Below are 10,519 nucleotides of genomic sequence, written 5' to 3' on the forward strand. Positions count from 1 at the left end.
GGCGGCACGGTTGTCCTGTCCACGGGAATTTTTCCATCTAAACGGATGCTCCTTGTCCGCTTCTGCAGGGAGACCAAACCCCATGTTGCCAGGGCACCTGGCTACTCACGTGCGCTGGTCTGTAAACCTGCTTGGAATTCCACTATGCGTTTATGTTTTGCTTTGTAAATGTCTGTGACCTAAGGTAGTAAATCAACACTTGCTCAAATGGACAAGCTCCTTTGAGCTCCTTTATGTTTGTCTGGCGTTAAGAAATGTGACGTGCCTCACCAGTTTGCCTAAGAACGATGTCACTCCCATGCCTCATCCCAGCTCAAAGAGGAGGACTGTAGAAACAGGTTTCCAAGGAGAGCCCCTCTAAAATGGTCATCTCCTTTGCCCCCTGTAAAGATCAGGGTCTGAATAAGGTCAGGTCCTGTTCTGTACCTCCAGTGCCTATTATTTTGCCCTGGCAAATAGCATAATAAACGTGACTATGTTTTGCATACCTGTTGTGTGCTAAGTTTATATATTATATTATCTGAAACCTCAAAACCTTGCTTCTTATGTATTGCCATATAAGTTATGCTGAAGGTGAGGAAAGTGAGGCTTGGTGAGGTTAAGCCATGTGCCCTAGACCACAGCAGCCAGGGAGCAGGGAATTGTTCAGCTGGACTTGAGCCAATGCCCCTGTCAACCTCTGGTGAACTTGCTTCCCTGGAGGGGTCTCAGTGAGGGTTGGTGGCTTTTAACCAGGTATTTGAGGAATGAAAGAGCTAAGAGAGGAAATGATCCCTGTCTTCAAGAAGTTCTCCAAATTGTGCAAAGCATCCAGAACGGTATAGGCAATTTGACTCAAGCAGAGCAAAAACAAAAGTGCCCGGGTTGTTAAGGACTTTTAGAGGTCATGTGATCCTTGCTTTAGATGAGGTTAGACATATCCTGGACAGGTTATTTTAGACTTCCAAAGAAGTAGATTCCATTTTTTTCTTTAGCAAGCTCCATTTGTAGGGTAACCTAACCTAATCTAAATACACCAAGCCTCTCTGATTCTCTTCCTCTTGTTTTGTCTTTACTAAAGATGCAAAACACTGGTCATCATTTTCTGAAGATCATTTTTAGATCATCTCTTAGCTACCTTCCTTTGCCCTGTCTCATGGTTTTGCTTTTCTTTACTTTTGCCTACCTTTGTAGCTCTTATGAACACTCTAGTTGACTGAAAAAAATCGCACAATCTAAAAGTTGAGAATTATACTTTATTTGGCAGACTTACTGAGGACTATAGCACAGGATAGCAGCCTCTCAGGTAGCTCTGAGGGACTGTTCCAAAGAGGTAAGGGAGGAGCCAGGATATATGGGAGTTTTTGCTGAAAACAAACAAACAAACAAACAACATGTGGTTGAACATCAAAAGATTAATGCTAATCACAAAAAAGAGACATTTCAAGTTAAAGATCTTAGTGCTTTTCTATGTATGGAAGATGCAAGAGTCTGGGCTCATTGAAATTATTCCTTAGGTATGCATCTTAACTCTCTAGAGCCAGTCTCCTGTTTTTCTCCATCCTGAATTCCCCTCAGGGTGCACTGTCAGGGGAGGCTGCAGTGGCTGATGGCTTGATAGCCACAACATCCTTTGTTTACTGAAATGGCAGGCGACATTCTTTGTACACACTCTCCAGGATAGAAATGAACTTCAGGGTCTGACCAACCCTGATATTTTACACTTTTAGCTTCTCAGATGAAGATATCAACATAAAGATGGGAGAGCTTACACCCTGCATCATTTTGTTGAAAGATGGCTGAAAATCCTGGTGTAGTTCAGGGAGACTGGATCTAACCTCTGGAAAGAATGTATGAGCTCACTCTGTCTCATTTTTTTTCCTGTACAATCTTTCTTCAAAGACATGTGGCAAAAATAGGGTCTGGCCCTATTTGATGAATATAAATGCAAAAATCCTCAACAAAATATTAGCAAACTGAATCCAGCAATACATAAGAAGGATCGTATTACATGATCAAGTTGGATTCATTCCAGAGTTGTAAGGATGGTTCAACATATGGAAATCAATCAATGTGATATACCACATTAACAAAAGAAAAGACAAAAACCATATGATTTTCTCAATAGGTACAGAAAAAGCATGTGATAAAATTCAACATCCATTCATGATAAAGACTCTCACCAAAGTGGGTATAGAGGGAACATATCTCAACAAAAGCCATGTATGACAAACCCACAGCCAACATGATACTCAATGGTGAAAAGCTGAAAGCCTTCCTGCTAAATTCAGGAACATGACAAGGATGCCCACTCTCACCACTTCTATTTAACATAGTATTGGAAGTTCTGGCCACAGCAATCAGACAAGAAAAAAAAAATAAAAGGTATCCAAACTGGAAGGGAAGAGGTAAAATTGTCATTATTTGCAGATGACATGGTCCTCTATATAGAGAACCCTAAAGACTCCACACAAAAACTATTAGAACTAATAAATGAATTCAGCAAGGTAGCAGGATACAAGATTAATTCACAGAAATCTGTTGTATTTTACACTACCAATTAAATATCAGAAAGAGAAAGTAAAAAAAAAAAAACTGTTTAAAATTGGGTTAAAAAAAACAAACCTAGGAATAAACTCAACCAAGGAGGTGAAAGACCTATATGTTGAAAACTTTAAAACATTGATAAAGAAAACTGAAGATGATTCAAGAAATGGAAAGATTGTTATAAAGCAGAAACTAACACACCATTGTAAAGCAATTATACTCCAATAAAGATGTTAAAAAAAAAAAAAGAAATGGAAAGATATCCCATGCTCTTGAATTGGAAGAATTAATATTGTTAAAATGGCCATACTACCCAAAGCAATCTACAGATTTAATGTGATCGCTATTGAAATAACCATGACATTTTTCTCAGAAATAGAACAAATAATCCTAAAATTTATATGGAACCACAAAAGGCCCAAAATTACCAAAGCAATCCTGAGGAAAAAGAACAAAGCTGGAGGTATAACCCTCCCAAACATCAGACAATACTACAAAGCTACAGTAAAAGCTACAAATCAGACATATAGATTGATGGAATGGAATAGAAAGCCCAGAAATAAATTTACTTACCTATGGTTAATTAATCTATGACAAAGGAGGCAAGAATACACAATGGAGAAAAGACAGTCTCTTCAGCAAGTGTTGGGAAAGCTGGACCGCTGTATGTAAATCAATGAAATTAGAACACACCCTCACATCATATACAAAAATAAACTTGAAATAGTTCAAAGACCTAAATATAAGACATGACACCATAAAACTGCTAGAAGAGAACATAGGCAAAACATTCTCTGACATAAGTCGTGGCAATATTTTCTTAGCTCAGTTTCCCAAGGCAAAAGCATTAAAAGCAAAAATTAAAAAATGGGACCTAATAAAACTTAAAAGCTTTTGCACAGCAAAGAAAACCATCAACAAAACTAAAAGACAACCTATGAAATGGGAGAAAATATTTGCAAATGATGCGACTGACAAGGGGTTAATATCCAGAATATACGAACAGTTCACACAACTCAATATCAAAAAAACTAACAATCCAATCAAAAAATGGGAAGAAGACCTAAACAGACATTTCTCCAAAGAAGACATACAGATGGCCAACAGGCATATGAAAAGATGCTCAACATCACTAATTATTAGAGAAATGCAAATCAAAACTACAATGAGGTATCACCTCACACTGGTCATTAAAAAGTCTACAATAATAAATGCTGGAAAGGATGTGGAGAAAAGGGAACCTTCCTACACTGTTGGTGGGAATGTAAATTGGTACAACCGCTATGGATAACAGTGTGGAGGTTTCTTAGAAAACTAAAAACAGAGTAACGATATGATCCAGCAATCTCATTCCTGAGCATATACCCAGAAAAGATGAAAACTCTAATTTGGAAAGACACATGCACCCCAATATTCATAGCAGCACTATTTACAATAACCAAGACATGGAAACAACCCAAGTGCCCATCAACAGACAATTGGTTTAAGAAGATGTGATATATATATATATATATATATATATATATGTATGTATGTGTATACACACACATACACACAATGGACTATTAGTCATAAAAAAGAATGAAATATTGCCATTTGCAGCAACGTGAATAGACCTTGAGAATATTATACTAAGTGAAGTTAGGCAGAGAAAGACAAATATTATATGATATCACTTATACATGGAATCTAAAAAAATAATACAAATGAATCTATACACAAAACAGAAACAGATCACAGACATAGAAAACAAACTTATGGTCACCAAAGGGAAAAGAAGGTGGGGAGGGATAAATTAGAGTATGGGATTAACAGATACAAACTTCTATACATAAAATAGATAAGCAACAAGGATTTACGTATAACAGAGAGGACTATATTCCATATCCTGTAATAACCTATAATGGAAAACAATCTGAAAAAAATGTATATATATAACTGAATCACTTTGCTGTACACCTGAAACTAACACAGTATTGTAAGTCAACTATACTTCAATTAAAAAAAAAAAGGCTCTGGCCTGGAAGTGGGTTTTTTTGTGTCATGTTTTTATTTAATTTAATGAATTTATTTATTTGGTCACGCTGGGCAGCTTGTGGGATCTTAGTTCCCCGACCAGGGATTGAACCTGCACCCTCAGCAGTGAAAGAGCAGAGTCTTAAACACTGGAAAGTGTTTTGAGCCCTGGGAGAAAGGTGCTCAGAATTCATGTGTTAAAATAGAGGACCACATCCATCAAATTCAAGGCTTTCCGAACACAGCTTTTCAACAGGAGGATAGCGGGTCTAGAGAAGGGAACTGAACAGGTACCCTGGAATGCTGGGAACCTGGGGGAGAGGCAGGGTATTTCTCTCCGGCAAAGTGGCTTTATTTTTTGGAAGATGGCTGGCAATGCCCGTGAACTTTCATGAAGGGGTAGGACTGTGAGAAAACAACCACTAGGTCACAGCCAACATGTATTCAACTTCCTTAGAGCCTGAGGAGTTGAAAGGTTCAGAAAAATGCACACACGCATGTGCGTTTTCTTTATAGAAACCGGCAGGAGGAGGGGGAAGGGGATGAAAGATGAGGACTGGGAATGGCTGGAGGGAGATGGGACTGGAATGCATCTTTTTCTTACTAACTCTGTTACTTGATGACCATGTAAAGCCAGGGTAAGGAGTCTTGGTATAAAGGTATTTGAGGCTCTGAAATGGCTTTGCAGAAAGGTACTCAGCGCCAGTGAAGTGATACCCCTTATGTGATAATTATGTATATTTTTCTTGCATGAATGGGGCCTATTTCTTCAAGACACTCTGACCACTTGTCTCCCAGCACTCCTAGCAGCAGATATCCAGACCATAGAAGGGCAAAATAACCAACAAAAGCATGTGTGTTTTTCCAGAGCGAAAATCTTGCAAGCCAAGATAGAAATTCTTACAGTTACATCATTCTCAAAACTAAACCCCTTTAAGAAATATTCTCTTAATGGACTTGAGGACACGGTGGGGCAGGGGGAGGGTAAGCTGGGACGAAGTGAGAGAGTGGCATGGACATATATACACTACCAAATGTAAAATAGATAGCTAGTGGGAAGCAGCTGCATAGCACACGGAGATCAGCTCGGTGCTGTGTGACCACCTAGAGGGGTGGGATAGGGAGGGAGGGAGGGAGACACAAGAGTGAGGGGATATGGGGATATATGTATATGTATAGCTGATTCACTTTGTTATAAAGCAGAAACTAACACACCATTGTAAAGCAATTATACTCCAATAAAGGTGTTAAAAAACAAAAACAAAAACATTCTCTTGTTCTCTGTGGAGTTTTAGATTACGTTGGGGAGATATGTGATTTCATTTCAACCAATGCCATGCTTACTGCTTGCCAGGCACAGTACTGGCTCTGGGAGACCCAGAGATGAAAGGTTTACCTGGTGTGAGCACAGGTTAAGAATTAACCTTGAACTCAAGGTCACAGGACCCTGGCTCCTTGAACCTGCACCATCCAACAGAAATATGAGCTGCAAATGGGAGCCACATATGTAATTAAAAATTTTCTAGTAGCCACATTAAAAAAATAGGTAAATTTAATGTATTTATTTTAATTAATCCAATATATTACAGTATTATCGTTTCAATACATAATCAATTAAAAATTACTAATGGGACAGTTCACTTTTTTTTTTGGTACTAAATTTTCTAAATCCAATGTGTATTTTATTCTTTCAGCACATCTCAATCCGGAATATCCACGTTTCAGGCACTCAGTGGCCACATGTGGTTAGTGGCTACTTTACAGGCAATCCTTTATCAAGAAATCCTGGGTGGAGAGAATTTATTTATTCAGAACAGGCTCTCGTGACTCTATTGTCACGCGACATTCTGGAATTCAGGGAAAAAACGGAGAAATGAAACCGGTTGCAAAACTTGGCTTCCCAAACAGCCCGAGACTATTTTTATGAATCGCTCCCCCTTCCTCTCGAAGGGGGCAGGACCTTGGAGCCAGGCTGGGCTCCGAAGCCAGGGCTGCCACGTGTCATCACAGCGCGGGCCTCAGTCCAGGCCACGCTGGCCATTCTCTGAGCCCCGGGAATAGTGTCGGAACGTGCACTCGCCGGCCGGGAACAGGAGAGTGGGAGCCTGGCCACAGCGCCGCCCGCCGGCCGCGCGGCGTAACTGCAAGCGCAGCACCGCCTCCGCGCGCCCCGCCCGCCCCGCGCGCCCCGCGCGCCCCGCCCGAGGTCGAGTTCCCAACGCGGGCCGCCCCTCTGCCTTTTGTAACTCAGTGCTGGGAGTCTGCAGGGCGTTGAAAACGAGCCGGTGGAGCCTCGCGCCTCCCTTTTGCCGGTGCTTGGGCCTCAGGTCCGGGTAGCGCTGGGTCGCAGAGGACCGCTTTTCTTTTCTTTTTCCTGCTCTTCGTTGCATTCCAGGATTTTCTCTTCCGGGTCACTTCTAAAGCACAGTAAGGATGCTCATGATTTGCATTTCAGGAGTAACTTTTAACCCTGCCAGAAGTAACGTTTTCAGAAATCACTTTGCATTTTGGTGCGTGTTTACACAGAACGATTTTTAAAAAAAGCACGAGTGAACACGAGGCCCCAGCGAGGATCGAACTCGCGACCCCTGGTTTACAAGACCAGTGCTCTAACCACTGAGCTATGGAGCCTGCTTGCTACCTGCCCTTCTCTAGTTCAGGGACATTGGAAGCAACATCGCTCTCTGGCAGTCTGAAACTGACCCTGTGCATCCTCTATCAGTGACAATTATAAAGACAACATAGTAAGTAGAAAAAAGCCCAGTCTCAAAATTGTATGTTTATTACAAAATACTAAATCATACCTACGATAAGTTATGCATACAGATAAGTGCTGGAAGGGAAAATGCAAAAATGAAATAATGTTCTGATGATGTTATGAGTGGTACCTTTACGTCTTAAAAAATTCTCCAGTCTACTGTTTCTATGACAAATTGTATCAAGTTTCGCACTTGTAGGGAAGTTATGGGGGGTGTCTTTGGTTCTTATAAATTAAATAAGTTATTGATTATGGATGAATTAATTGATTCAACACATTTATTGAGTAATTACATACTATTAGACATCAGAGTGAATCAGTAAAGCTCTGTCCCTGCTCTTTTTTTAATGATTGGGATCATGAAACGATGCCTTATTTCCTTTTGCTTAATTAACTCTTTACTGAAGGAATGAAATTATGCCCGCAGCATGATCCATCAGCGCACGAAGGAGAGGATGATGGTCACGCGCTCCCAGTGGCCTGCAGGCTTCTCTCCCTTACCTTCTTCAGGTGTCTGCTCACATTCCGTTTCTCAACAAGACACCCCCCCCCGCCCCCGCCCCTTTAAAGCTGCACTGTCCTCCTTATCCTGCCCTTTTGCCCCATGCTACTTAACTTTCTTTCCTTCTAGATAATGTGCTTATTATGATGTCTATTATTCTCTCCAGGTTAGGATGTTCCTTCTTTGAGGCCAAGGGTTTCTGTTTTATTCCCCGCTGTATTCCCAGCATCTAGAATAGTGTCTAGCACACAGTAGGTGCTCAATAAATGCTGAATGAATGGCCTCTACGATGATGTTCATTTTGTGAGCCAGGAGAAATCAGGGAGACGTTTTGGGAGGTGTCGTGTCATCATTTCCCTTTACTTCCACTCCCACAGCCTCTCCATACAAGTTGGAATTTTTAACACCCTTTAGTTTCCTTGGCCTATCGGATTTTCTTATTGTCCTGTTTCCCCGCCCTTTGCCCTGAGATTGACTGTCCTATTGCGAGGCTTTCCTCCTTCCTCTGCTCCAGGAGCCTCCAGGGGCTTCTCATTGTTCTCAGGATAAAGGGCAAACTCCTCGGTTAGTTTCATTTTTTGCATACAAACTTCTCCTCCCTCTCAAGCAAGCCTAGGAAACCCCTCCATTTCTCATTTTACGTGGCTTCTTCTGCCTGTAACATCTTAGCCTGATTTTAATGTCTCACGTCATCTTGCCAAAAGCACCAAGAACTGGCTTATTTTCCATCGGAGGTGATTTTGAGGAGTGCATTTGTTTCTAGCTCTGGCAAAATATCAAACACGGGGGGGCTTAAACAATAGAAACGCATTGTCTTACAGTTCTGGAGGCCACAAGTCCAAATTCAAGGTGTCGGCGGGGTTCTTTCCTTCCGAGGGTTTTGAGGAAGGATCCCGCCCAGGCCTCTCTCCTTGGCTTGTAGATGGCTGTCCTCTCCCGGTGTCTCTTTCCTCTATATGCGTCCATTTCTGTGTTCAAATTTCCCCTTTTTATAAGGACACCAGTTATGTTGGATTAGGATCCACCCTAGCGATCTCACTTTAACTTGATTACCTCTGTAAAGACGCTGTCTCCAAACAGGCCACATTGTGAGGTACTGGGGGTTAAGACTGCCGCATGAGAATTTTGAGGGGACACAGTTTAACCTGTAACAAGTAGGTCAGGCGTTGAATCAAGGCAGCAGCAAGGCCTCCCTCCATTCCCTTGATCCCATGCTGCTTCTGGCCTGTGGGAGCTTCACCAGCGATTTTCACCTGCACCAGCCTTCCCCACAGCCCTGGTGCAGAGGATCTGCAGGCAACCGCGGGTGGGATGTGATGGAAAAATGGACCCTCTCCTCTCAACTCAAACTTCTGAAATGCAGGATGAAGGACGGGATGAAAGATCAGTTGGGTGGGCATCCTATAAAGACTTTAATTTGCTCATAAGTAGCACGGCATTAGAGGAACATGCCTGGGAGTGTTTTATATTTAATTTTATATCCCTTCCTCCTTCTCCTGACCCCCTCCATCGAGCCCTAGCTCAAGCCCTTTCACCACCTGTAAAATGGAGGCCATCATTTTGGCTCTATCTCAGAGCACTTTGGGGGATTCAACACGGTTGTGAACTTGACAAGTGGTCAGAGATTGTGAAGTGCCAGATGCAAACATGATAGGCATTGTTCTTCATAGGCTGAACATCTCCCCCTAGTCTATGGTTGACCCAGAGCAGAACATCTCAGGGGGAGATTCCAGCTTGAGGCACTGGGAGTAGGGAAGGCATCCAAGGTCCAATTTGGGTGAAGGGAGAGGAGGAGATGGAAACAGAAGTCCCTCAACTATGCTGTGGTTTTTTTTTTTTTTGCTGTAAGGCAGCAGTTTGCATGGCAGTTTGCTTTGCTTGCCCGTCACCCACAAGCTGTCCTTTCTCTCCAGCTGTGCAGGGCTGAGTCTCCTGCATCCCGGAGGTGGGGAAGTAGGACAGAGGTCAGCTCTCCACCCACCTGGGGCAGCGGCTCTCCTGCACCATCCTCGGCATCACTGTTCCTACATCCGCTGTCCTGGGAGCAGGCCTTATTCTATCCCATCCCAAATCAGGTGAGGATGTGAGGTGTAAGGGTCAGGGGGGACTTTCAAGTTTATGTACCCTGCACTTCATTTTGAAGATGAGGAGTTCGGCCCCGGGAGGGGAAGGGGCTGACGTCCAAGATGAAAGGTAGGCTCTTTAGTGGGGACCCGAGGGTCAGGATGTGAAGAGGGAGGAAATTGGAGGGTCGTCCCTGGGATCTGGTCCCTCTGTACACCCACCCACAACTGATCTAGGGGTGTGGGGTGGGAATAGGACCCCTTAGCTGGGAGAACCCCAGAGTCTGGGCATGGAGAGAGGGAGGGGCAACACTAAAGAAGGGGAGGGGCAGGAAGCCGAGGACCCTATTGCTTTATAAACCCGACACAGATTCACAAGCGGAAGTGACGGCAGTTAGGGACTGTGGCCCCGTGTCTCAGGAAGCATAGAGCATACAGGGTTGTCTAGTTACAGGAGATTCCAAATGAGCAGGATAGGAATCCCTGCCATCCAGGTTTCCATTCAGTGCCAGAGAGGAGGGATGAATACCCGAGTGCACTGCAATGTTCTTGGTGTCCAGTGACGCTGGCTGCCTGGCTCAGGTGTCTGAATTCTGACCCGCCGCCCCCCCCCCCCGGGTTGGTAGGAACTCAGGACACAGGAGGGGCTCAGGG

General features: G+C 43.1%; 1 non-coding gene across 1 annotated transcript; it reads right to left on the reverse strand.

Annotated features, from left to right (window-relative positions):
* Positions 1-7,100: 7,100 nt before the first annotated feature.
* TRNAT-UGU lies at positions 7,101-7,173 on the reverse strand. Its single transcript has one exon. It is a non-coding gene; the product is annotated as a tRNA-Thr (tRNA).
* Between the last annotated feature and the right edge of the window lie 3,346 nt (positions 7,174-10,519).

Source organism: Balaenoptera musculus, chromosome 1, assembly GCF_009873245.2.
Source record: "Balaenoptera musculus isolate JJ_BM4_2016_0621 chromosome 1, mBalMus1.pri.v3, whole genome shotgun sequence".
Lineage (NCBI taxonomy): Eukaryota > Metazoa > Chordata > Mammalia > Artiodactyla > Balaenopteridae > Balaenoptera > Balaenoptera musculus.